This window comes from Ambystoma mexicanum, chromosome 2p (assembly GCF_040938575.1).
Source record: "Ambystoma mexicanum isolate Mex_15411 chromosome 2p, UKY_AmexF1_1, whole genome shotgun sequence".
NCBI lineage: Eukaryota > Metazoa > Chordata > Amphibia > Caudata > Ambystomatidae > Ambystoma > Ambystoma mexicanum.
This window is the reverse complement of record NC_090923.1, coordinates 88303567-88330981: the sequence shown is the minus strand read 5'-3', so window position 1 is coordinate 88330981 and position 27415 is coordinate 88303567. Positions and strand designations below refer to the sequence as shown.

Genomic DNA, 27415 nt, shown 5'->3' with positions numbered 1-27415 from the left:
GTAAATCGACAAAATGTATCTTGGCAAAACTGAGCTTTTATTTTGTAGAACGTAAAAAATAAGGCTTTGTTCATGAGTTAAACATTTTAATTGCAACTTGGTTAAACTAGAGTGGGTTTAACATGAGAATATATAAGATGCTGTGAGAAAGTAAACAGTTTCTCTATAAGGAAGTGAAACATTCTTCTCATGTTTTAGCTTTCACTTTGGTGTGTTAAGCAGGATGTTTCAGGGACAAAAAGGTCCCTCATTGGAAACGTCTTGCTGAATGAAATCTTGCCTGTAATTTAAATTGTTGTTTCCCTGTCTGCTTTTGAAAACAGAATGTTCAGAATGCAGTCAATACCAGTAGCTGACTGCACTCTAAACATTCTGATTGGCTGAGAGGAGGTAAATAATGATCTCCATGTGCTAATATGTGGGAGCCATATTTCCCACGTCCATTCTATATACGCGGCCTGGTATGAATGTCATGGTGCAGAGGCTGGGCTTTTTGGGAGAACCAGAAAACATGTTATGTTACTGAGATTTATACCACACACAGCAACCATTTGCATGGTCTCAAGGCCCTCTGGCATATCTGAAAAGAGATGGTGGGCTAGGCCAGTGGTGAGAGAGGGAAAATGCAAGATAGCTTTGCTGCTTTATTGATGTGTGCCGACTGGAAGTAGCCTGAGCTCTGAGTGTGGGTCTGTTTCTAGATGTTCTGTATCACTAGCACAGAGGCATTTGTGTATAGAGAGCTAGTAAACATTGGTCAGTGCTGTGGTATATAAATTGGTTGTGGATGTTGTGAGCAACCTGAAGGTGTCTTACCTGCTAGTCCCCAGGGATCTTTCATCCAGGTGGCCAGGACACGGCCATCGCTTTTGGATCCAGTCCCTGGGGGTGGACCAGTGCGGGAGGATCACCTGGATTGGGGGTCTTTGGGGAGTAGAAGAGGGACACCGGACGGCGAGAAGCAGTATCCCCTTTCCTGTAACGCCTTTGCCCCATCCTATCAGGCAGGATACGTAGGGACTCAAACCCCCCCCTTTTCCGACACAAACACTTTCCCACAGACACCTCACAGTGAGGGAAAATGGACTAACACCTGAGCCGTATACCTGACATGTCCTGCTACAATGGTCAGGCAGGGTCAGGCAATTGCTGATTATTACACACACCTGACTTCTATCACACTTCCCCCACGCGGCTAATAGACGGAGCACGAAAGCACACTCTGAGCAAGGCAAAACACGCGAGGAAGCAGAAGTTCCACGATGGCAGTTTAATACGAGGAGAAAGATGGCAAGACCAGAGAGGATTGCAAGGAGGGAAGGGCGCTTGACCTTTTCGGAGAAAAAATGCTACTTTCACTAGCCTTTGAGAACAAGAAACATAAGACCTGGAATTAAAGCTGAAGTGTGTCGGGGCTCATCCTGCGTCGATAACCAAGTAAAGTCAGCTCATCCAGTGAGTCAGGGATACTGATAGCAGACCGGTCTGTGTTAGAACCAAGGTTGCAAGGAGCAACATTGTATGGAGAAATCTGTAGAAAACAATGTGTTAAGCATATGTGATGATGCAAATATAATTGAACATCCAAGGAGTGACTTAACTTTTGAAGCCGAGATAGATACCATATACAGAGTGGTCCGGCACCACGTGGGTGCTCATTTGAAGGTCTCTGTTAGGTACTGAGAGGTGGTAAATGTAAATTGTGAATTGTGAAATCAAAGTGGTCCTGCAACGGGTCAAGCTAAACCCTGTGCATTTTCGGAAGTCTTCAATAGCTAAAACGAACTGCAATTGGTCCGAGCCCGGCTGAGGGAGACTAATTTTGTAAGAGGAAGAATCTGAGCCTGGCTTAGGAGGATCCGTGGTGTACCATGAGTCACCCGAGAAAGAGTATTCTCTGGACATTGTAAAGGGGGATCTGAACCCGTAAGAGGGGAATCCAAAGTAACGATTGTGGTATAAAAAGGGATCTGAACCTGGCTGAGGGGGATCCGGTTTGAAGAGTGAATCACCTGACTTGTGTATTTGTAAGAGGAAAGGAACTCATTGTTTGTTTTGGTACATCAGGCCCTCTGAATCAAGAGACTATGATAACTTAAGAGACTTGGGCACAGAAGGTAAATGGAACTGTGTGCTTGTGCCGAAGAAGCCTGAGACTGTTCTATGCTCGAGTGAACTGCCTTGTCCCCTGCTGAAAACGTGAAGAAAGGAGGCCAACGGCCTAAACATCCTGACATATCATTTTTGTGAACACTTTCTTTTTTATGAACACTACCCCACACTATTTGTATTTAGAGGTAAGGATTGGCAATCGTTTTTTTTCAGAATAGGCCCTTTTATTTTGACGAGACTCCACTAGGGCTGCATTATTATTATTTGATGGTCGTAGCTTTCGCCCATGTGTAAATTTAGGATTAGATAGGCGTTCATCACACCCTTGTTGAAGTTCAATAAACACCCTTGAACTGTGGTCACTTGTGTCTGTCTTACTATTGATACCATCACTTTTCTACCTGCAGGTAATTTCCTTCTATGCCAGATTCACTGCCTAATGGTATTTGCCCACAAGATACTGTTGTTAGCAGCTAGTTTCACACAACAGCCCTCATTGTACCTCTCCATGTTTTCCTTTTTTGTCCCCAATGCAGAACCACGTTGTTGACCAGGACTACTGCCCTGGGCCCGCACTTTCTCCAGCAGGACCCATTTGAGGACCCTCTTTACTCAACCCCATGCCCTTCGGTGATTGAGAACCGAGTCTTTTGGGATTATAGCACCGGCAGGTAAGCCGCCGGCACGGTGTTTGAGAAAACATGTACATTGTCATATGTGCCCAAAGACCATTGGCATTCATCTAAATTACTCACTGGAGTTCTTTATACATATTGCAGGGTCGCCCCTGCGGAGCCCTGATGAAGGCGGACGCTACATCACTGCACATCCGCCGAAACGTGCCAATCCAGGAACACCTGCATGTTGTGGTTCCCGCCTGAACCAGATTCTGTTTACTCAGTCTCTGTCACGTTGGCTTTTTCTAAGATATCTCATAAAGACCCTGAAACATTCATTGTTATAACCAAAAAGCAATACTGAAAAGAAATTAGGAAATTGACTGGGAAACCTTCCACTAATTAGGACACCCTTATGAAATTGGGCGATGATAGTCTTTTTCGACTCTATTCTATGACCTTGGGATTCATTCACAAAGGACTCCTATGTGTCCACACGAATAGATACCTTATTATATGTATACTGAAAATACAGTATTTTTTGTTCACTTTTGTTGTAAATAATGCACATTTCTTTCTCCTTTTTTGCCAAATTGTTGGTATCAGTCATTGTTATTATTCTTTGTTTATGTATGTTACACTTTTCAACATCATTTCTCAAGTTTTTATGAATGAAGCATCTGTTTGTATGTTTAGCAAATAAATCCTTGTTTGCTACCAATTGTATTTTTTACTCAGTGAGCGGTTAACACACCCTTGACCTTAGGTTGGGATTCGCTACTTAGCCGACCAACCTTCACATTACTTTATGGACAGGCCCATAACCCTGTATCTGTATAGCATAATTGCCTCGAGCTTTGTTCACTAGAAAGGGTACATTTCTTTATTCACACTTACTTACTATTGATACCATGCCTTGCTTACAATGTAAAGTAGTCTGTTGCTTGAAATCTGTTGGAAGAGATATTAAATTGCTGTGTGTGCATGGTTTGGTTTGCCTGTGTATCGGTTGTTTAAGCCCAAAGGTTGAGGATGTTGGTGCCGGAAGTTTAATGGAGGCGCATTTGGCAATTTAGATTATCTACCTGACTTTTCCAATGCAACATCTCTGTTGTGGTGCCCTTCGTGAAAGGTGTTTGTGGGGAGCAGTTCAGAGGCATTTAGGTGTGGGTTGTGGGAGTGCACAGTGTGTAAGGACTGGTTCTGGCTGAGAGAGGGGAAACATGGGGAAGAGGGAAAAGGGGGGGTTTGCAGCAGGAGAGTTTAACTTTGAACCCCGAAGAACAATTCTGCATGTTACAATGACAAGGTTCAACATCATTGAGTGATTACGGCCAATTTAGATTGGGGATCAGGAGTAAATCACAGTTGGTGCTAACTGCATTGGGCATATAGCGCAAATCACATGAAATCCTGTTCTGGCGAGTATTTGCCAGCAAACTCTTTGCAGTACCACTTTAGTCATATTGTACACCTGGGAACAAAACATAATTCGGGTAATTTTATAAAAAAAATGTAAATAGCATGCAGGGAACCGCCAACGTTAGCACTTTCATGATGTTGGGTCCCTTGCAAGCACTTTTAAGAGTCCATGAAGTGGAGCGGACATGGAAAAAGAAAACGGAGGCACACTCGATTTTACTTTACCATTTTCCACTCCTGTTGGAGAGAAAAAAAGGACGTCTGCAAATTTGCTTTGCAGGCTGCATTTGCTAATAGATTCCTGTAGAATCAGCCTAGTCTTGGCCAGGTGCAAAATGCGGGAGATTCCATAGAAATCCATGTGTTGTAGTCGTCGTACGCCTGCATGCAAATCTCATAGAGGCATACTATGAGGCACACTGACGAAACGGGGGAGGGCGGCACGGCCACGAGATCTCAAATCAGCTGCGTGCCCCACCCTCTTGGTGCCCAAAACATTACATGTAGGCGTAAAAGCCTTACACCTCAGTTTTAAACCTCTATTTAACGCACCACCCCATGTAAAATTAGACTGAAATTGGCTCTCTTTGGTTGGCATAGGATGACCTCTCCATGGGTGAATTTGATGCAAAACACCAAAGAGCCCTGTGGGCTCTACAGATGTCTTTGAAATGTCTTTGACTGACTGGCAGGGGTGTTGCTAGGTCTGAAAATGATCCGGGGCTGTCGGGACTCAGGGCTAGCTAGCCTTTCGGTTGTAGCCCCTGAGCGTCTATCCAGGGCTTCAACCAAAAGACCCAGGGCTATAGCCCCCTCAGCCCACCCCAGCAACGCCTCTGCTGACAGGTAGTCAGTAAAGTGATAATAGGGGTTGTTAATGTTTTCTATCACGTTGAGAATGAATAATAATCTTGCTTCTATGTTGTGGATGAATAAATGTTGATTAGTAAGGTCATCCCTCATACTGACTAATGCACACACCGACCAAGAGGTCTCGTGGCACTGAAGAACAGATGTTCATTGTTACTCATCTCAGTGGTACGTATTTTAACAATCTCAGAAGAGCGTCACGGAAGGGGATTCAAACCTGTGCACATGAGGTTTAGCAGGAAGCCCTGTAACTGGTGCGTTATTCCACTGAGCCATTGAGCCAATGACCCAGCTTTATTCGGATAGCAGTAAATTCTGGATAGATCCAGTGAAATGATGGCAATGGTTCTGTGTGGCAAGGTGAGGATGGGTATGATCTGCCTGGCTGAGCATAAGTGCTGGAAGCATTTCTTCTATAATAGGCCTGACAGTCGGGATTACAGTATCCTTGTTTGCTCTGCTTTTAATCTACAGTTCTATTTCCTCAACATGTATTTTTCCTACTGCCGGCAATCACCTTGTCACAGATGTCTCCAATAACTCCCGGACTCTTAAAGATGGTTCAATGGTTTTTATTTTGCAATTGGTGCAAATTAGTTTTTTGTATTCTGGTCAGGGTGCATGCAGAGTACACTAAATGGGCTTCCCTCTCTCACCCACCTGTGGACTCCCACCAGCCTAACCCAGACGCCCATAAACCCTAGGTTTTCCAACTAGAGATCGCAACACCTACTACCTAAGGCTAGCTATAGGTGAGAGCCGAAAGCCTTATCTATTTTCCACCCTCCATTGATTTACTAGGGGTGCACTAACTTAACACTCCCTAAGTTTTTCAACAAGTGATGATGTTTCTAATGTGCCAACGTCGGACACTCTGGTTAATTCTTTTCCTCAGTCACTCTCTTTCTCGACGCTCCCTGATCTTACTACTCCCCATATTCTACTCTCACTCTCCCCTTCTCCGGTCCTGTCTCGCTCCCGCGGGTCATCTTCCCGCTCTCTCGCTGTCTCTCCGATGTTCATTCTCTCTCTTTCTTCACCCCTCTCCTTTCCTCTCTCCTCTTCACTCTTCCCTCACCCTCTCCTTACCTCACACCTCTCTCCCCCTCATTAACCAATGTCTTCTCCTTTGCCTCCTGATCTTGCACTCTCCACCTGGCTCTCCCCACTACCATCTGCCATCTCTGCCCTCGTTGCTACTACTCCTGTTATCTCCTTTCACTCTCTCCCCACTTTCCTGTGACACACCCTCTATCACTTACTGTCACTCTCACACCTGAGCACCTGGCTGCTACACTGCAAATGGAGATTGAAAAGGGGACAGGGCTAAATGCCTTTTTGACGGCTTCCAATGATAGTTTAGACAGTGATTGGCAAAGTGCATATGATCAGGGGGACTAATGGGTGCATTATGGGAGTTGCTGTCCTGAAAAAGACAAAAGGGTACTCTGGCCAGAAGGCTAGCAGGCATTGAGGAAGGGGCAGCAGTACCATCAATCACATACAAGGCACGCTCGGGATGCGGGATGAGCAGGGTCTTCGCCCATCCTTAATGGCATACTGTTATGGCTCCATTCAATCACCTAAGTAAACCACTGAGAATACCTTCTCATGTACTGTTCATAAGTTACCAAGAACTGACTACCATTTCCATGCATGTGAAAGTACTGTGATGAGAAAACTGAATAGAGCAATGAAAATCCCAGGATGTGAAAGTAAAAGAAGTGGTCTAGTTATGAACAGTGGATAGGCACCGGGACATTTAAGAGCCACATCCAACATGGCTGGGCTTGACGCTGCCTGGAGGAGTCCTGTAAAGCCAAGAATGCGGAGAGGAAAGGAAAGCGAGAAGGTGGTCCAAGGAGGAGGACCTCCTGGCCATGCGGCCCAAAGAAACCGCATGGTGAAGCTCCGGCTTCTCTGTGGCTGGGAAGCGATATCCCTGAATGAGAATCAAGCAGCAGAATGAGATTGCCGCACCCGACCTGGGCATCCAGACGCGGCTGGTAGCTGAACAAGAAACAAGTGGCAGAGCCTGCCTCAGCCTAGCCCCCGGACGTGGCTTGAGAATTGAATGAGAGCATGCAGCAAAAACCCTGCCCTTTGCTAAAGGCACTCGAATGCCACTGGCCGGATAGGAGGAAGCACCTTTCACCGAGCGCTGCACACCAGAGAAACAGGTGCACGGGCAGAGAGGCGGGTGCTGAAGGTCCGGGATGTCACAGGGAACCCCAGGCATATATGAGTAATGGGCTGAAGGACGCCAAGGGAGTAAGTAAACCAAATAAAGTATAACCAAGATGGAACTTCCAAGACTCAAGATACCCTATTAGGGTTATCCTTTCCCACGGAGGGACCAGAAAACATTCAAAATAGAAATAAGAGTTGAGGAAATACCTTTTCCCGACAAGCATCTTCCATACAAAACTGACCAAATCCCTCATGGGTAGAATGTGAATTCCCTTTGGGATATTGTTCCCCTCACCAGAGAGAGCAAGAGACAGTTGTCCCATAAACTATCCTCAGAGACACACAGCGACCAAAGATAAGAGGGTCCTAAAAGCAGCAAGTCCGATTTGAACGTGGAGATTGGGAGTGGGAAGAAAATGATGCCATACCTCCATCTACTATCTTGGACCAGAAGTTATGCTTCCTTAGCGGAGACAATGATACTGCAATAATGCATTACCCATCGACCACGGCTAACTTCACCAACTTATCATTATTGGAGGAACCCGGTCAGGATGAGCAATGTGAAGAAACAAGGGATGGCCCATCTTATGTGAATGCCCTCTGTACCCAACCTAGTGAGAACATGGTAGAGTGGGAAGGGACCTCAGGGAGACATCTCCCTAAAGGAAAAATAAATAAAATCATGGGTGAAACCCCTCCCTAGTCTACATTCTGGAAGCAGAACCATGTGTAAAATTCTTGCTATCCTAAATGGGACAACTATCTGCGCCCAACTAGATACTGAAAGTAAGGGGTGTGCCATCAGAACGGAATTACATACCCAGGGATGGAAAATAGAGGATGGATTGGGTCTATGGTCACATTGAGAACCACCCACTAATACACATCCCTAATTTCATCCAAAAAAAAGAATTCCATTTTATAGAGACCTGACTTCCCAATCTATTGGCCCAGTCAATTATAGGAACTGACATTCCCCAGTTTGACCGATGGGCCTCACAAATGGCACAAATAAAAATGAGAACCAACCAGGGTGAACCTTTCGGTCCAATAAATCCAACTAAACCCCATATGGAAGAACCTCTACCTGGTCTCCTTGAAGGAAGAGATATCCTCTGGAATGTTGACAATTCCTCCCTTCCTTATTCCCCCTTTGATTCCTGGGAAGAAGAGGGATTTAGACCCGAAAGTATAACCAAGATTGGCAAAGAGAGGGAAGTAAAGATGTTGTAATGAAAATAGGTGGTTAATAACCTTTAAACCCGCCACCAAGTACTTTTGCGAATTAAGTTTGCAAGTGTGTCAAGAGAAACATTTGAGAAAGCCCTGGCTGGAGAATATACCAGGCATAGTCAAGTTTGCAAGTGTGTCAAGAGAAGCACACGAGAAAGTCCTGGCAGGAAAGTATACCAGGCACAGTCATGTTTGCAAATGTGTCAAGACAAACATATGATAAAGCCCTGGCAGGAGAGTATACCAGGCAAAGTCAAGATTGCAAGTATTGCCAAGTGAAGCACATGATAAAGCCCTAACAGGAGAGTATACCAGACAAAGCCAAGTTGTTTAATATAAAAGCCTATTTTGTTGTTGATCAATGATTTCCAAGGCAGCCTCATACCCTTACGAGTTGAAAGCTTTGTGAAGAGAAAACATGAGGAAGGGAACAATCCTCTGAAACTCTGGACTTTATCCATTGTAACTTTTGTGTTCAAGTTACGCTTTTCCTTTTGAACTTAATCATTTTGTGCTCTTCCAAGGCCAAATACATTACCCATTTCACCTTAGTTATGTTTAGAATGTGAAGGCCAGAACAGTATTTTGGACACAGGACATTCTGGTTTGGACATTTTGACAATGGACAGACACTTAGTTTTTGTTGAGTTAGACTAACACCTCCTAGAATATGGACAGCTAGGCATTTCCCAAACCCTTTTTATTTTAAATAAAAGTGTATAGCCAAAACTATGAGCATCTCATCCATGGCTCCTTACAGCTTACTGAACTGAAATTTGGCATAGACAGTAGTTTGTGTATTTTATTTATGAACAACAACACTAAGCTCAAAATTAGCAATCACAGAATTTATTTTCCGAATTTGTAAAGCATGGCTATGGCCCAAAGGTATCTTGGCATTGAGGGGACCTGTCCCTTCCAAGAGGAGACAGTCACAGTGGCATAGAAGTGTGCAAAGGAATGCCAGATGGTCTAGTTGAATAGAAATGTTTTCGGAGCATTTCTAAAAGAAAGATGGTTACTGGTCACCCGCAGGGAAAGAGGCAGTGAATTCCACATCTGAGAGGCAGCCACTGAGAAGGCTCTCCCTCCAGTAGTGACTCCAGAAAAGCGAGGAACTGTCAGCAGTACAGAATTAGCCAAACGAAGGTTCCTGAGGGAGTATACTTAATAGATTTCTCCCGAAGATAGAGGGCACCTTCCCCATAGTATGCCCAATGGACTATACACATGGATTTAAACTTAATTCGAACATCCACAGGGAGCCAGTGAAGGGTCTGAAGCACCAGTGATAGAGAACATCTAGGCTGACCAGTAGCCAAACGTGCAATACCTGCAGATGTTGAATCAGGAACTTAGGCTGGGAGAGCAGTGTTGAATTCCAGTAGTCTAGGGTTCCAGCGATGGACGCTGAGACCACAAGGCAACGCAGGTTCGCAGGAATAAACTTGCTGATTTTCCTCAACATCTTCAATTTAAGATGCCTTGAACTACACGTAGCGACAACCTGTGGGTGTGTCAAAAGGGAAGAAGCCACTTTAATCCCTAAGTTCTAAACAACCGGGACCGGTAGAGGGACAAGAGAAGAAGGCCAGTAGTCGACAGTCACATTGCATGAGCTTCTGCTGAATGCCCCATGACCATGACCTCAATCTTGCTGGCATTGAATCTTAGCCAGATGGAATGCATCCACCTGCCTATATCATCAAGGCAGTGACTCAGTCTCAAAGCCGGTAGGTCCTGCTCCTGGTCGATTCTCAGAATCAGCTGTGTATTATCGGAATAGGCATAAAACTGGCACCCACGTGAACTAATAAGTCTGGCAAGTGGGAGAACATATATATTAAAAAGCAAGGGAGAAATAGCGGACCACTGGGGGACACCACTTGTCAGACGAGACGGGGCAGAAACAAAACAGGGGAGAGAGAGGACCTGCGTACGGTTATCAAGAAAGGCCCTAAACCAGGCAAGAGCCGGCACTCCAATCCCAATATCCTTAAGGTGGCAACACAGAATAAGATGGTCAACCATGTTGAATGCCGCTGAGAGATTGAGCAGGACTAGCAGGCCAACTACGTCCTGAACCACAACCATGGTCTGATCATCAGTCTAGGGCTGGGCCCCTTGCAGTGCCCCTTCAGGTCTGCACCCAAGTTGTAATTGTGAGAGGCCTGGCATAACGGAGGGCACTGGACATATGAAATACAGCAGCCCAAACCTCTTCGCAAAGGCTACCCCCAGGACCGTGGAGGTGGTGGCCCCTGATGCAGGCACACAGAAGAATCCTGCTTCCCAGACTTAGTCTGAGCCTTTGAACATGCAACAAATAATGGATTTCATGCAGAAGGGTTTTGGTGCAGTCAATGAGAAGTTGAACGACATCACGATTAATGTGTTAAGTTTATTCGGGCTCAGCTGGAGAAGGAGGCGCATAGAATTACAGAGGCTGCGAGCAGAATTAGCATGGCTGAGGATGCATAAAGTCCCTATGACAAAGGATATGAAATCGGTGTAGGTGAAATTTGAGGACCTAGAGTCAAGATCCCGCAGGAATCATATACGTATTGTAGGTGTGCTGGAGGACACTCTTCGAGACAGTATGGACATGGTGGTGGAGGAATTACTTAAGGCACTCCTGGGTGATGCAGGGCTTTTATGCCCAAATCCAAACCAGGCGATTACCCATGGCCCATTACTGCTCGCATTATGAACAATAGAGACAGGGACCACATACTACGATGGGCCAGGAATTTGAAAGTTCTACATTTTGAGTCACACAGTATACATATTTACCCCAACTTCACTTTAGCATTGCAACAAGAGAGATGCACGTTTGCTGGAGTCAAGAGGCTACTGAGGGAAAGGAATGTGCACTACACCATGTTGTTTCCAGCTCAGCATAAATTCCAGTATAACAACAAAATTTACTTTTTCACTGTCTCGGCTGAAGCTGTATCCTTCATAGAAACGCCATATTCCACAGAGTGCACCTTCTTCTGACGGCTCATCATCCACTTGACAAATGGGCCTGTTCTCATGTGGCTACAAATCTATGTTCATTGTAACGTTCTTGTAGATTGGTCTGCAATTATGGTATAAGTTGTGTCTTGATATATGCGAATCGCCTGCCCTGAGCAGGTACAGTAGCCCCCCATGCAAGTGAAAATGTTTGCTTTTGGGTGGGTGAAGGGTGGGGTTGGGCAGGCACTGCCTCAGTTGGTGAGCACTGAGGGTCAGGGGGCAGGTGGTAGTGGTTAAGTTGGGTCCTGCTATCATATACTTGGTGGAAAACACCGTGGAACTGGATTTACGTTTACTTCTTGATGCACAGTGGTGTGATGTAAGTGAATGTGTATGATACAGGGTGGGCGATTGACACAGGAGGTTACTTTCCTTAGTTGGAACATGATGGGCCTGGGCAACCCTATAAAAGGCACGTAAAATTTCAGCATACACCAATTGGAATGTTGTCCAGATTGTGTTCTTGCAAGAAACACATGTGCTGGTAAGGCAAGCTAGTACTTTGGCACTGAGCTGGGGACATCAGAGATACCATGCATCTTTTGCCACAAATTCTAGGGGCGCATTGATTTTGATACACCGCTCGTTACACTTCGACACAAAGTAGGACGAAGAGGGCAGATATGTGCTGGTGCATGGAATCCTACACGAGAAAGACATTCTTGTACTTGTGGTCTATAGTACTTGTGGTCTTGTACTTGTGGTCTATAGTACCAACATAGATGATCCAGGCTTTTATGGGAGGGTTTTTGCAATGTGTGTCTCTTGCACACTGGTGGAGATTGTGTATGGGGCGACCTTAATACCATCCTGGATGTAGCTCCCCGGCCCTTGACTAAAGCAGCACGGGAAATACTAAATAACATGCAGTCATTGGGCCATGTGGATGTCTGGCACATGCTGCATGGAACCGGGATATACATCTTATTCCACAGTCCATGACGTGTATTCTAGCATAGATGCGTGGTTGCTGTCTGATTAATTTCTCAATATGGTAACACAGTGCTCCATATTGCCTCCTACATTGTCTGATCGTTCACCGGCGCGGTTGACCATACAATCTTGGCGTATGCGGGCTGTCACCCGCCCTGGCGGTTTAAACCAGCTGCATTGTTACATACAGCATTATCCCTCAATCTACGTGAACAGGTGGTCTCCTTTTTGAAAAAAACGTGGGATCTGTCATTTAATGTGTATGTCAGGGGGGTTAGAAGTTTACATCATGACACCCGTGCATAGGAGGCGTTGGGCCCCCTTGGAGCTTAACAACACGTAAGAATGGAAAATGTTTTTGATGACCATTCAACATTGGCTACATGCCACTCCAATCATAGTGAAGCAAATTATACCCCTGTCAATCACAGCACAGTGTGGTCAATAATAGGAAGTCTCTGTGATAATTGGTCATCTGTCTACACCTATGTACAAGGGAGAGACAACATATGTTGGAGTGCTGTATATTTCTTGATGAAGATGTGGTCAAATTGTGCTTTAACGTCAAAGCCTGTCTGTCCTGTTTAAGCACCGGAAAATGTGCTCATGTTCTCCAAAGAAATCAAATAGTATCCATTCCAGGAGAAAGAAAAAATATACACTTTGCAAATATTGATTATTATATTGTGATGTTTGATAATTGTAATTACTGTTATGTATGAATGCGAGTAGTGGATATGCATATGTGTCACAAAAGTCGGTAAAATCCTCTTCTTCGCAAGCCAACTCAGTTTCACCCCCTTCCACCGACTCCTCACATTCCACCTTCTTCTTGGATTTCCCTTTCTTGTGGCTTGTAGGTCTCTCCTTTTTTTTATGAAGATAGGGACGTCCTCGGAAGGATGCCACTGTGTCACCGTAAAAGGTGTAACGGGTGTAACCCTACCGGGAATGCCAAATAGGGGAAAAAGCCGATGGCACAAAAAAACCCTCCGAGACTTCCTTCAAGGGAATGAAGAACAGGTTCAAGTGGTTGGCTCTGGTCGAGAAGGAGATCGGGGCAATAGGATACCCGCAGAATGGTTCAAGTACACTCCAAAGATGGTTGAAGTTTCTCGAAAAGATGGCGAAGACAATCTGTAAAACAGGCAGGGTTCTGGTACACAGCTGACAAGGGCTAGGCAGAGGCAATCCGTGAGACAAGCAGAGATTCGGGAACACAACTGACTGAAAGGTACCAAGGTCTTAGCGGATGCAATCCGTATGGCAATCCGTACTCAAATGAGGAAAGAAAAGGATAAGGGTAAAACTGGCAAGGAAGAGGGGAAAAGGAACGGAAAGAAAAGAGAAGGGAAAAAAGGAGGTGGAAGGTATACCAAGAGGGGACAACAGCAGAAGGGAAGCGATGTAAACAAAAGGAGAAGAACAGTAAGCAATGGAAGGGAAGGCAAAAAGTAATCGAGCGAGAAGTACACTAAGAGAGCGACGGCAACACAGGAAGAAACCCGGAAACGTTGCAATGCGTTTGCAACCGGGAAGTGATGACTTAAATACTTCCGGTTACGTACGCGTGCAACAACTAGAACGTTGCAGGCGGAAAGGAAGAACGTGATGGGAAACGCTATGGCGGACCGTAACGCCAGCGATTCCAAACCCGCCACCCCTGCCTGGATGTGACAGTATGCCCCCTCCGAAGGTGGCCTCCCCCAGGTTTGCCAGGATGAACGAAATGGAATCTGCGAACTAGGAGTGGGGCATGGATGTAAGAGGCGGGTTCCCAGGAATTTTCTGACCAAGGATACCCCTTCCACCAAACTAGATATTCCAATCTACCTCTGCGGTATCTAGAATCGCAGAACTGAGCCACTTCATATTCCTCCTGGGTAGAATCTGTGGGCAAAGGAGGTCTTTTGGGATGACGAGCCCAAGTGTCTTCGTGAAAAGGTTTCAATTGAGAAGCATGAAAAACTGGGTGTACCCTACAAAGGCCTTTAGGTAGTTCTAATCTGAAAGCCACTGGATTGATTATATGTGTGATCTTGTATGGCCCTAAAAACCTAGGGGAAAGCTTGGAGGGGTGAGCCCAACATGGTAAGTATCTAGTGGACAACATCACCAGAGAACCCACCACCCATCCAGGAACCGGGCGACGATGTTTGTCGGCTTGTAATTTGTTGCGTTCTTGAGCCTCACTGAGATTCTTTTTAGCCTGCATATGGACATCCCAAAGAATGGCGAGAGTGGAATCCACTGTAGGCAAGCTGGTGGGTAAGCCAGAAATAGGTAGAATGGACCGCGGGTGATAGCCATAGGTACAGAAGAAAGGACTTAGTCCAAGAGTAGAGTGAAAAGAGTTGTTATAAGAAAACTCTGCTAGGGGTAGAAGGGTGACCCAATTGTCCTGTTGGAGGTTTACAAAGCATCGCAAATACTGTTCAAGGGTTCCGTTGAGACGTTCCGTCTGTCCATTGGATTGAGGATGGAACCCGGATATCAAAGCTTTCTCGACTCCTAGTCGGCCACATAGGTCCTTCCAAAATCGGGAAGTATATTGGCTTCCCCGATCGGAGATAATCTTCGTAGGTACTCCATGGAGGCGGAAGATGTCTTTGATAAATACTTCGACCATTCCAGCAGCCGACGGAACCCCCGGTAAGGGGGAGAAGTGTGCCATTTTAGTAAAGGAATTGACCACAACCATGATACAAGTACATCCTTTCGATTGAGGCAGGTCTACGATGAAATCGGTTGAGATGACACTCCAAGGTCCATCAGGAACGCCACAGGGTTCCAATAGTCCCACCGGCCTTTGGCGTGAACCCTTGTTGCGAAGACAGACTGCACAAGATCGTACATAACGAACTACATCATCTCTCATACTTGGCCAGTAGAAATGTCTTTGCAGATACTCCAAGGTGCCCTTGGTACCTCTATGACCAGCCATCTTGGAATCATGACACCAATTTAAGGCCAACTTCCGAAAAGTTGCTGTGGGCAAATACAATTTACCTTTAACAAGATAGAGGCTGTCTTTGATGTCGTATTCTATGTCCTTAGAATGTTTCTCCATTTCAAATTGACCTCCAGAAGCTTCTCTCACCTGCCTCAAAAATGTGGATAGCACTCCAATCCGTTTGGTAAGAGGAAACATCAATTCTCGGGAGTGATCCGATTCGGACATATAATCTTCTCGGCGAGAAAGAGAATCTGCCACCAGATTCTGATGCCCGGGAATGTAGGTGATATCAAAATCAAATTGGGCAAAAAAGAGGGCCCAACCTGCTTGTCATGTATTATAGCATTCAAATTGCCTTAGTACTTGCAGGTTTTTGTGGTCGGTTCGGATGGTAAAAGGGTGTTCGCCTCCCTGCAGTAAATGTCGCCGCTCTAAACAGGCCGATTTCATTGCTAAGAGCTCGCGTTCGATGACTGAATAGTTCTTTTGGCTAGCGTTGAGTGTTTTGGAATAATAAGAAATGGGGTGTTCCAATCCTTGATGTTCTTGCAATAAGACTGCCCCAATGGCAGATGCTGAGGCATCCGTCTCAACAATGAAAGGTCGGCTTTGGTCAGGCTGTAGAAGGATGGGAGCTGTACAAAAGGCTTCTGTAAGGTTGCGAAAGCTGTCTTCTGCTTCTGTAGACCATCTAAACGGGGTTGAAGATTTCTTGAGCAGGGTGGTAATGGGAACTATCCTTTGAGAGAAATTGGAGATGAACTTCCGATAGAAGTTCGCCAAGCCAAGAAACCTCTGTAAGTCCTTGATGGACTTGGGAGAAGGCCACTCTAGGATGGCAGTCACCTTGCGAGGGTCCATAGTAATGCCTTGACTGGATAGAATGAATCCCAAATAAGGAATGGAGGTGGCAGAGAACACGCATTTGTTGAGTTTAACCGAGAGATGATTGTCTCTTAATCTCCGGAAAACTTCTTTGACGTGATCTTCATGCTCTTCCATGGTATTGGAATAAACCAGGATGTCATCGAGGTATACAATGGTGGTCTGACACAGTATATTGGAAAAAAGACGGTCTATAAAGCGCTGAAAGACTGAAGGGGCATTGACTAGCCCAAAGGGCATCACCTGGTATTCATACAGCCCAAACGGAGTCCTGAGTGCCGTCTCCCAGTCATCTCCTTTCTGAATCCGGAGCAGATGATAGGCATTCCTTAAATCCAGCTTGGTGAATACAGTGGCACCCTGGATGGCTTGAATGATTTCAGCTATCAGAGGCATTGGGTACCGATCCTTAATGGTTACTTTGTTAAATCCCCTATAGTCAATACAGGGTCTCAGTTCTTGTGAATCCTTCTTAGGGATAAAAAACAAGGAGGCCCCAGCAGGAGATCTCGAAGGCCTGATTAATCCATTGGTAAATTGTTATCCAGGTAATCTCTGAGGTAATGTCTCTCTTTCAGGGATGAAGGAAACATCCTACAGAAGGGCACCAAAGCCCCAGGAGTGAGGTCGAGACAACAATCTTCCGGTCTGTGTGGAGGCAGCTCTATAGGAGTTTTTTCAGTCACTACCTCAGTAAATTCCTGGAGGTGATGCGGAAGACAGTGAACGGTTCTGGGTTCGCCGTTACTCGAGGTCTGAACTATCTCGAATCTTGGTAGACATTCAGCCTTACAGAATGCAGATTGAATGTTTAGTAGGTTTTTGCCCAGTCTATGTGAGCGTTGTGTTTTCTAAGCCAACCTATCCCCAATATGAGGGAAAAGTGGGCTGCACGAATGATGTCGAAGGAAATCCTTTCAGAATGTTGCTGTATGAGTAGGGTGAGATCTTCCGTGGTGTGGGTAATCATTCCAGAACTTAAAGGCTCTCCATCAACACCTTCCACCTTCTGGTCCTCTTGTTTAGCCACTCGGTGTATACCCTTATGTTCTGCCCATAGGGTGTCGATGAAGTTGCCGGCTGCCCCGCAGTCGAGTAAGGCCTGAGAGATAACCTCGGTGTTCCCCAGCTTTAAGGTAACAGTAAGAACCATGAGTCAGGAATCTTCCGGTATACCCGAGGAAGACACAGAAAGAGTTGTGTAAGGACTTGGGATGGCCCCTCGGAAGTGAGTCCTAACACTTACCGAGGGCGATCGTTTCCCGATCGTCTAGGAGGAACTTCTGGGCAGTCACGTAGCAAATGGGTGGATGCTCCACAATACATACATAAACAGCCATCCCGTCGTCTCTTACGTTCCTCCGGAGTGAGCGGGGCTCGAGCAGTACCAATTTGCATAGGTTCCTCTTTACTTTGGCGTGAAGGTGGCGAAGAAGTAGGGGACTGAGTTTCCAGAAGAGGGGGTCTGTAGAACCTGGTCTTTTTCTTTTCGGCCCGCCGTTCCGACAGTCGGAAGTCGATCCGGAGGGTAGCAGTGATGAGATCGGCAAAAGAGGATGGGCGAGCAATCCTCTCTCAAACCTCGTCGAAAGATGGCATATTGGGCCTGTTCCTGCCATCCGGCTTCCGCAGCTATTTGTTTGAAGGTGGTGATGTAGGTCAACAAGTCGGAATTTCCTTGTCGGATATCCAGGAGATCTTTGGATGCAAGAAACGTACTTTTCGTGCGCAGAAAGGTCTTCTGTAGTAGAGTCTTGAAGGCGCTATAATCCTGCAAAACAGGATCGGGTTGATTTACCAGAGGGGTGGCCCAAGCCAGGGCATTACCCATCATGTGAGTAATCATAAACCCCACTTTGGCTTGATCTGAAGCAAAGGTTTGTGGATGGAACAAAAAGTGAAGATCGCAGGCATTCAGAAATTCTTTTACTCGTTTAGGTGAGCCATCAAACTTGCCCGATACTAATGGAAGTGACAGTAGGTCTGTAGAGGGTTGTTCTCTTTCCGTCATTCGCTGCTGTAACGCTGTATTAGCGGCCTTGAGGTTCTGTTCTTCCAGGTTTAGGCTTTCAACAGCGGCTACAAGTTCCTGCACTTGCTGGGGAGTGGCCATCTCAGTTTCTTGTTGGCGTTGCAAACTGTCACAAACGTCGGTAAAATCCTCTTCTTCGCAAGACAACTCAGTTTCACCCCCTTCTCCCGACTCCTCACCTTCCACCTTCTTCTTGGATTTCCCTTTCTTGCAGCTTGTAGGTCTCACCTTTTTTTTTATGAAGATATGGACGTCCTCGGAAGGATGCCACCGTGTCACCGTAAAAGGTGTAACGGGGGTAACCCCTCGGGGAATGCCAAATAGGGGAAAAAGCCAATGGCACAAAAAAACCCTCCGAGACTTCCTTCAAGGGAATAAAGAACAGGTTCAAGTGGTTGGCTCTGGTCGAGAATGGAGATTGGGGCAATAGGATACCCGCAGAATGGTTCAAGTACACTCCAAAGATGGTTGAAGTTTCTCGAAAAGATGGCGAAGACAATCCGTAAAACAGGCAGGGTTCTGGTACACAGCTGACAGGTAGGTACAAGGGATAGGCAGAGGCAATCCGTGAGACAAGCAGAGATTCGGTAACACAGCTGACTGAAAGGTACCAAGGGCTTGGCGGAGGCAATCCGTATGGCTGGCAGAGGTCTGATACACAACAGGTAGGAAAGGAACAAGGAAGAAATACTCAAATGTGGAAAGAAAAGGATAAGGGTAAAACTGGCAAGGAAGAGGGGAAAAGGAACACAAAGAAAAGAGAAGGGGAAAAAGGAGGCGGAAGGTACACCAAGAGGGGACAACAGCAGAAGGGAAGCGATGTAAACAAAAGGAGAAGAACAGTAAGCAATAGAAGGGAAGGCAAAAAGTAATCGAGCGAGAAGTACACTAAGAGAGCGACGGCAACACAGGAAGAAACCCGGAAACGTTGCAACGCGTTCGCAACCAGGAAGTGATGACTTAAATACTTCCGGTTACGTACGCGTGCAACAACTAGAACGGTGCAGGCGGAAAGGAAGAACGTGATGGAAAACGCTATGGCGGACCGTAACGCCAGCGATTCCAAACCCGCCACCCCTGCCTGGAGGTGACAATGTGGGTGTTGGGATTAGGGCACAATTCCCAGTTCAGATGTGAGAAGGATTTGTGTTTTTTTCCATTTACCTGCATTGAATTAATTGTTTTTGGATTTATTCAGGTTTTAGTCAACATATTTTTGTATCAACCATAATAAATAATTTCGATACTTTTGTAAAATTGTGTCCTCTGGACTTTTTTTGATAATTCGTCTTGTATTTCCCTAATCCAAAGTGTGGGGATTCCCTGCTTTTCGGGTTATTATGTGAGGGGAGTAGCCAAGTCAGCAGAGTTTGGGGTTTTCAAGTGTCTGAGGAGAAACCTGGTAGAGCGCGAAGCTGAACTAAGGACCAAGCAGTGTAGATGCGAGCAATGCCCTACTCCGGAGTTGCATTGAGGAAATAAGTCTATTTTAGCCGCTTTTTGAGAGTTAGCCTGTCACTAGCTGCAGTTCCTGGACAGGCCGCAGTTGGCGCGGAAGTATGGGGAGGCTGATGGGCCTGGTCAAACTTTGACGCATCTGATTAGGACAGGATTGGAGGGCCATGCGCATGCCCTACCGTAGGAAAGCGGACCGCTCAATGGCACACATTGATGCAGATATTAACAAGGATTTCCACAACTTCTACCATGCGCTCTACCAGCCTAAGGAAAATGACACTCTGGCTGAGACCATACACCACCTGGAAGGGATTCTAACTACACTGCTCTCCGGAGAAGCCAGGATGCATTGGAGACACCAATGACGGTGGAAGAGATTTGGGTGGCTGTGCTTGATCTGCCGAGCAGGAAGGCTCCGGGTTCTGATGTGTTAGGGGTAGATTTTTATAAAAAAAAGCACCTAGATGTACTAGCCCCATATTTACTACAAGTATGGGAGGAGGCACTTGTGAAAGGCGTGCTGCCAGAGACACTGCACAAAGCATTAATGATACTACTACATAAGCCAGATAAGGCCTCAGAAGACTGTCACTCATAACTACGGATGCGAACATTTTCGCGAAGGTGCTGGCTGTTATGTTCTATCTCTGCGCGGATGCGTGTGGGGGGATAGAACGTTGAAGGCCGTGTGTGTGGGCCGCAGTGGCGCAGCTCCGGCAGGAGCAAAATGAGACACACCACACATATCAGTGCTTCGTCCGGAACTGCCTCCCTCTCGTGGGGGCGGGTCTTTTATTAGGACGCAGGGCGGATACAACATTCCTCCTTTATTTTAACTTAACTTAACATTAAACAGACAGACAAATGCAGTTCGGCAAATACTTAAACTACAAACCCCCGGGTGCCTCCCCTTTTTATAGTTCTAGGGGGACAGACTACCACACATAGGGCCTGATCACGACTTCGGCGGTAAACCTTAAATCCGGCGGTAGCATTAATACCGCCGGATTTAAGGGTCCGCCGAATCAGGGCTTTGGTGGATTTTGCCCCAGCTCTGAGCTGGGGGGAAATCCGCCGAAAATCTGCGCTATTACCACCGGCGGGAAATCCGCCGGCGGTAAGAGCGCAAAAATTCCCCATTGAGCCCAATGGGGAATGGGGCATTCCCGAATGGGCTCAATGGGGAATGGGGAATTACTTTACCGCCGAACTCGTGATCCGGCGCTATTAGCGCCGGGGAGTTCGGCGGTAGGACTATTACCACCAGCGGTAATACCACCGGCGGTAACGCCAAAGTCATGATCAGGCCCATAGTCTTTGAGCCGAGCTGGCGGCTTGGTGGTGGTTCTTAAACCATATCGCCCCCCTCTGGGGCTGGCCGCCACTGTCTCGCTGGGTGCCTCACCTTCCATGTCCAGCTCACCCATGTCAGGTTCACGCCACTGCTCCCACGTTCTGTCATCTGCTTCTACCTCCTCCTGAAAATGAGCAGGGTCTCCTTCGTTTGGCGGGGATTCCTCCTCTTCTTGTGGGCATTCGCCATCAGTCCATAGGTTGCGTGGCACCGCCTTGAACCACAACACATTTCGTGTTACCTGGCGGTGTCCTTGTTTTACAGTTATCATGGTCCCTTGTATCTCACTGACAGTCCATGGGAGTGACTCGTAGCGGGAGTCCAGTTTGGACCTTGTCAGGTTCCGCAGCATGACCACCTGGTCGCCCACCTGGAGGTCGGATGTCTTCGACCTCCTCTTGGCACTCATGTGTGCATTGGCTCCCGTTCTCCTTCTTTCGGTGCACTCTTCGTCCAATCTGTCCGGGCTCCTGCTGGGGTGATGCGGAATGGAAGACCTTATGACTGTGCCAAACATGAGATCTGCTGGCGGGACACCAGTTCTGCTGTGAGGGGTGACCCGGTAGTTTTGTTGAAAACGGTAGAGGTCAGAGGGCGCTAGAGGGCCGACCAAGATGGCCGCTCCCTTGTGAGCTCCCGGCTGCCTCCCACATGAATCCTGTTTAATCGCGGCAATCCTGTGGCAAAACTACTAAATCTGCAAGAATAATCTATCCCAGCACGGCATCTCATCCCTGTCGAAAATTCTGAGAGAATCGGACTTGCCTTCCGTGAGAAACTCGCTGCGTAGTGTGGCCTGCACTGCCGCGACCTGCGTGGGGCCTAGGAGTCCCGCCCACCTGCCCAAAATCCTTCGCAGATGGACGAGAGCCATCCGCAGAACCTGCCGCGCCCACCTCAAGCGGAAAACGGCACGGGGAGAATCGCTCGGAGTTGGGGCGCCAACAGCCAGCACTGAGACGGCGGCCGAGCGGAACGCCTGCGGGCGGGGAGCGGGAGGTGCGAAGAGACCCACAGAAGCACGCAAAACAGGCGAGTTGGCCGCGGCGTCCAGACGCTCCGACACCGTAGCCAAGTTCAAGATGGGGAAACTGGACAAGTCCCAGAAAAGACTCAACTTTGATGCAGGCCCAGCGCCCACAACACCCAGACCAGAACGCCGCTCTGAATCCCTGAAAAACCAGTCGGAGGCAGAATTGCAGCAACAATCGGACATCAGGGAAATCCTGATGGAATTAAAAGCTGGGATAGGCGGTCTGGACAGCAAAATAGACTCGCTCTCGTCCAAGGTAGACCTGTTACAACACCGGCTCGACAAACACAGCGACAGGCTCGACTCCGTCGAACAGAGCGTGTCAGATCTGGATGATGGCACAGCAGCACTCACCTCTTGGGTCTCCACGCTCGAGGGGCAAATGAAAACTGTACTCGCCAAAAACGAGGACTTGGAAGGCCGCTCCAGACAAAATAATATCAGGATAGTAGGAATCAGAGAAAGACAACTACCAGTTAGAATGGAAGAACACGTCGAAAAATTATGCACAGAGCTTTTTGGTCCCACAGTCCTATCGCAAATGTTCGTAGTGAAAAGAGCCCACAGAATCCCTTCAACAAGACCAGCGCCGGGAGCCCCTGCCCGGCCGATCATTGCCAGGCTTTTAAGCTACAAGGACAGGGACTCCATCCTTAGAATGGCAAGGGAAAAGGGCAAACTACACTTCGACAGGGACAACATCCAGTTTTATCCAGACTTTTCGCCGTCTGTCCAAGCCCAAAGGAGATCGTTCACCCAGGTGAAACACAGACTACGTGCCAACCAGATTACATACTCAATGCTCTTCCCGGCGAGGCTCCGCATTCAACTGGAGGGAAATACCCACTTCTTCAACTCCCCAGAAGAAGCCTCACTATACCTCGACAGGCGGGGATGCAAATCCGCAAACTCAAACAGAGAAAGAGCAGAGAGAGTTCCGCCGTGACAAACACCTGCGCTGCTGACCCAAAGCAAGCAGGAATCAAGCCACCAGGACAACCTTCGCAAACGGGAGGCTGGGGACTATGACTAGGAAGGCCACCCGTGCCCCGTGCACAGCACGCATTATGTTCCAGTTGGGGGGGGTTCCAAACGGACGAGTTGGGGGTTGTCCGTGTAAGGAAATTTGTTTGACGACTGTTGTCGTTCGAAACGCGCTTAGAGCGCCACTGTATAAACCGCGGGCCTTACCCTGAGCCCCGCCGCCGCCCCTCTCAAGCCCTCCCGCCCTACGCCGCTCCCATGTGTCCGAACTCCGACTGCAGTCCTGCTGCATTCCGGGGTCATATAAATCATTACTGGTACATTCAAAGTAGCAACCTGGAACATTAGAGGGGGCAACATCCCGGCTAAGACACGCAAGATCCTGCAATTGCTCAGACGACACAATGTCGGGGTGGCTATGATTCAGGAAACCCACCTCTTGCCACAAAATTAGCACCTGTGGGCCCACAGCTGGGGTTGCCATCGCTACTTTTCTTCATACTCATCCTATGCCAGAGGAGTCGCTATTCTTCTCCACTCTTTCACCTGATCCAAACAGAAAGAGACAACGAAGGAAGGGCGCTTATGGTTCGGGGCATGGTGGAGGGTGAGTAGGTGGTGTTCGTCAACTCCTATGCCCCCAACACAGACGGCGCAAACAACTTTGACTGGGTGCTGTCCCGCCTCTCGCAAGTGCGAAATGCTACCATAATCTGGGGTGGAGACCGGAACACCCATCTCGACCCACAGAAAGATAAATCAAAGTTAACAATAGCTCACCCGTCCAAAGCCAGCCTACAAGTGCAGGAGATCTGTAAAGCGTTTGACCTATCGGACATTTAGAGGACCCAGAATTGGGAAGCCAGGGACTACACATACCACTCACGTGTTCATAATACGAACTCTCGCATTGACTATCTGTTAGTCTCCGCTCACAGTAGCTGGCAATGGGGCGCATGTCAAATACTCCCCAAAACCTTCTCGGACCACGCCACGGTAACACTCGAATGCCACCAGCCGACCAGTAGGCCATGACCTCCACAGTGGCGCTCCAAATCCAGATCCCTCGCTGATCCGACATTCGCCACTGAGCTAAGCAAGGAAATCAACTCCTTTCTTGACATTATCCAAGGCACCGTCAACTCTGCCAGAGTGCTAGGGGAATCTTTCAAATGCAACGTTAGAGGCGTCTGTCTAGCCAAGGAAAACAGAATCCTGAAACTTATCAGACGTAAACTAGAAACCTGTGAAACGCACCTGAAGGAATTTGAAAAACAGCAAGTCGCACAAAATTCAGACCAAATCCAGGCGAGGCTGAAAGAAGAACTTCTGAACTTTGGGAAACTGGCTGAACGGGAGATTAAATTTCTGGGGCACAATCACAGAATCAGACAATACGGCGAAGGCCAGAAGCCTGGAGCCCTTCTTGCTCGCCTTATAGAGGCAGACAGGAGGCCGACAAGGGTGGACAGTATCCGGACACTGCAGGGAAATATGCTGCACAAAGAAGAAGATGTTGTCGAGGTGTTCAGGGCTTTCTTCCAAGAACTATACAGCGCCGGGGGCCCAACAGACTTTGATGTGATCCGGAACTACCTCAATGACACAGAACTTTACTGGGTGGAGGGAGAACTCCGTGAGTCACTGAATGCGCCCATAACGCTAGAAGAGATTCAAGATGCCATCAAAAGTCTACCGCCTTCCAAATCCCTGTGGCCAGACGGGCTAACTGGTGAGCTTTATAAACACTTTGCCCCTCTCGTTGCCGCTCTCCTGCTAAATGTCTTTGAGGAAGCGATTGAATCCGGCATTCTCCTACAGACACTAAGAGAAGCGAATGTAATCCTGCTACATAAAAAAGACAAGCCCCCGAAGATTGCAAGTCCTACCGCCCCATATCATTAATTAATCTGGACATTAAAATCCTGCCCAAGATCCTCTCCAATAGGCTTCTCCCATTGATGCCTGCACTGGTACTCGCCGACCAAGCGGGATTTGTGCCTGGCCGAAACACCACATTCGGGATACGCAGAATGTTTGGAGTTCTGGCAGCACTTGACCCTGATCAGCAGGCAGTGGTGGTGCTGCTGGATGCCAAAAAGGCATTCGACTCTGTTGAGTGGCCCTTTATGTTTGCCGTGCTACAGCAGCTCGGACTTGGGAAACAGCTCATCAAGCTAGTCTCACTCCTCTATAACCAGCCCCTTTCAGCAATCACGCTCGGGCCGACTCGCTCGGCACATATCAACCTCCAGCGTGGCACTAGGCAGGGATGCCCATTATCCACTATGATATTCGCCCTTGTAATGGAGCCCTTAGAAGCAGGCCTAAGGGAACATCATATCCAGAGAGGTCTTAAAATGGGTCCTCACCGGCTAATAATATCACTCTATGCCGACGACATAGTCCTGCTCATGCAAAACCCCTGCGAAAACCTTAATCTGATAATGCGTGAAATAATCAAGTTTGGGTTGGTATCTGGCTTGAAAATTAACCAATCGAAATCAATCGTCTTTCCCTTAAACTCAAAAACCAAAATAGTCCAAGCGATTTTAACTTCCAGTGGGAGACAGCCCACGTCCGATATCTAGGAATTAGAGTGTCCCTAAACCACCAAGATATATTGAAAGACAACTACGAAAGCACACTGAAATTATTAAGAGACAAGGTAAACAGGTGGAAAACTCTAACGCTCACCCTCTGGGGGCGAGCCTCATTGGTAAAAATGGTAATCTTACCCAAACTCCTATACCTTTTCGCCAACATCCCCATCCTGCTGTCCCGGAGCTGCCTGGGAAATCTGAGAAGCCTAGTTCTGGACCTCATATGGTCGGGCAAACCAGCAAGGGTGGCTTACTCATCCCTCGTGCTTCCTGTCAATATGGGTGGCCTAACTCTACCCGATCTAGAACGGTACTACTGGGCGGCACAAGCTCAATTTCTCAGTCATTGGTACGAACCCCAATTCGTAAGACCGCATGTACAGGTCGAATGGGCACTAGCCTCACCCAACTTGCTAAGGGCCGTGATTATCAGCAATCAAGCAGTGCCACACACGACGCTGAACATAGTGCAATCCACCTTCGCAATATGGCGGAAAATAGCTCAAAAATATAAGATTCAGCTTAGATACTCTCCTCTTCTGCCCGAGAAATACATTCCCGGGATCCCACTCACCGCCGAGAAAGTGTACCTGACCTGGGCGGATAAGTGCAAAATAAAAACTCTTGGCGACTTCTTTATAAAAGACACCTTCATAACACCCCAGCAGGCGAGGGAAAAGGGGGGCACGTCCTCCCTTGACATCTTTTTGTACTTCAGAGTGCGATGCACCTTGCAGGCCCTCATCCCAACATTCCCGCAACAACCTCCCACCTGGCAACTACTGCATGAGACCATTCAGGCGCAAGGGGAGGGCAAACTAGTCTCATCCATCTACAAAACCATGCTCACGGACACTCTCCCCTCGAACCCCAAAACAAAGACAAGATGGGAAACCACGCTTCAAACCCCAATTCTTTATGAAGACTGGAGTTATATTTTACAACAGACACAAAAAGTGGCACTCAATTCCCGCTTCAAACAAATCCACTTTAACTATCTGCATCAAACCTATTATACCCCTAACAAGAGAAACAGACGCCACCCTTGCGACCGTTGTGGGTCCCCGGACGCTGATTTCCTGCACCTAGCGTGGAGTTGCCTGCCAGTGTCTAAATTCTGGTCAGATGTGCTTGACGAAACTGACGCAATAATCGGCGAGAGTGTGAGACACTCACCACTGGTGGCGCTCCTTGGCCTAACAAGACCCCTGTCTTCACACGTCCGGAAACTGGCAAGCATGTTGCTGGTACTGGCACGTAGAAGAGTAGCCATGATGTGGGGACGAGGCACTCCCCCCCACCCTTGCGAACTGGAAGAGGGACATCATATACTACCAAGAAACGGAAACAGAATTCATAAAGACACTTCCTCACCACGCAAGACCACCAGATATAGGGGGCCCGTACATCTCGTACCTCCTCTCTAGCGCAGCACCAGCCGGGACAACTGATCAACCACCACAGACTTCTCCTGTGTAAATGTAAATGCGTTAACTGCTTGTTGTGTGATGGGACTGTCGGAGGGTGGGGAGGCGGGCGTGAGGGGGGCACTCGGCGTCTTGTTAACAGCCCACCGTTTGGGCTTGTTGGTACTCATGTTTACTAAAATGCAAAAATAAAGTTTAATAAAAAGAAAAATTAAAAAAAAGAAAACGGTAGAGGTCGACTTTCCACGGGCTGGCGTTCGCTCTTGACAACCTCAGCACTTT

The 27415-nt window shown here is 47.5% G+C and overlaps 1 protein-coding gene across 1 annotated transcript in view; it reads left to right on the top strand.

The window, feature by feature from the left end:
* Nucleotides 1-3233, top strand: part of P4HTM (prolyl 4-hydroxylase, transmembrane) — a 971989-nt gene extending 968756 nt beyond the window's left edge. Inside the window, exons 9-10 of the transcript XR_011301876.1 lie at nt 2649-2783; nt 2892-3233. The gene's annotated coding sequence lies outside the window, so the exon portion shown is untranslated. The remainder of the gene's footprint in view (nt 1-2648; nt 2784-2891) is intronic.
* Nucleotides 3234-27415: the final 24182 nt, after the last annotated feature.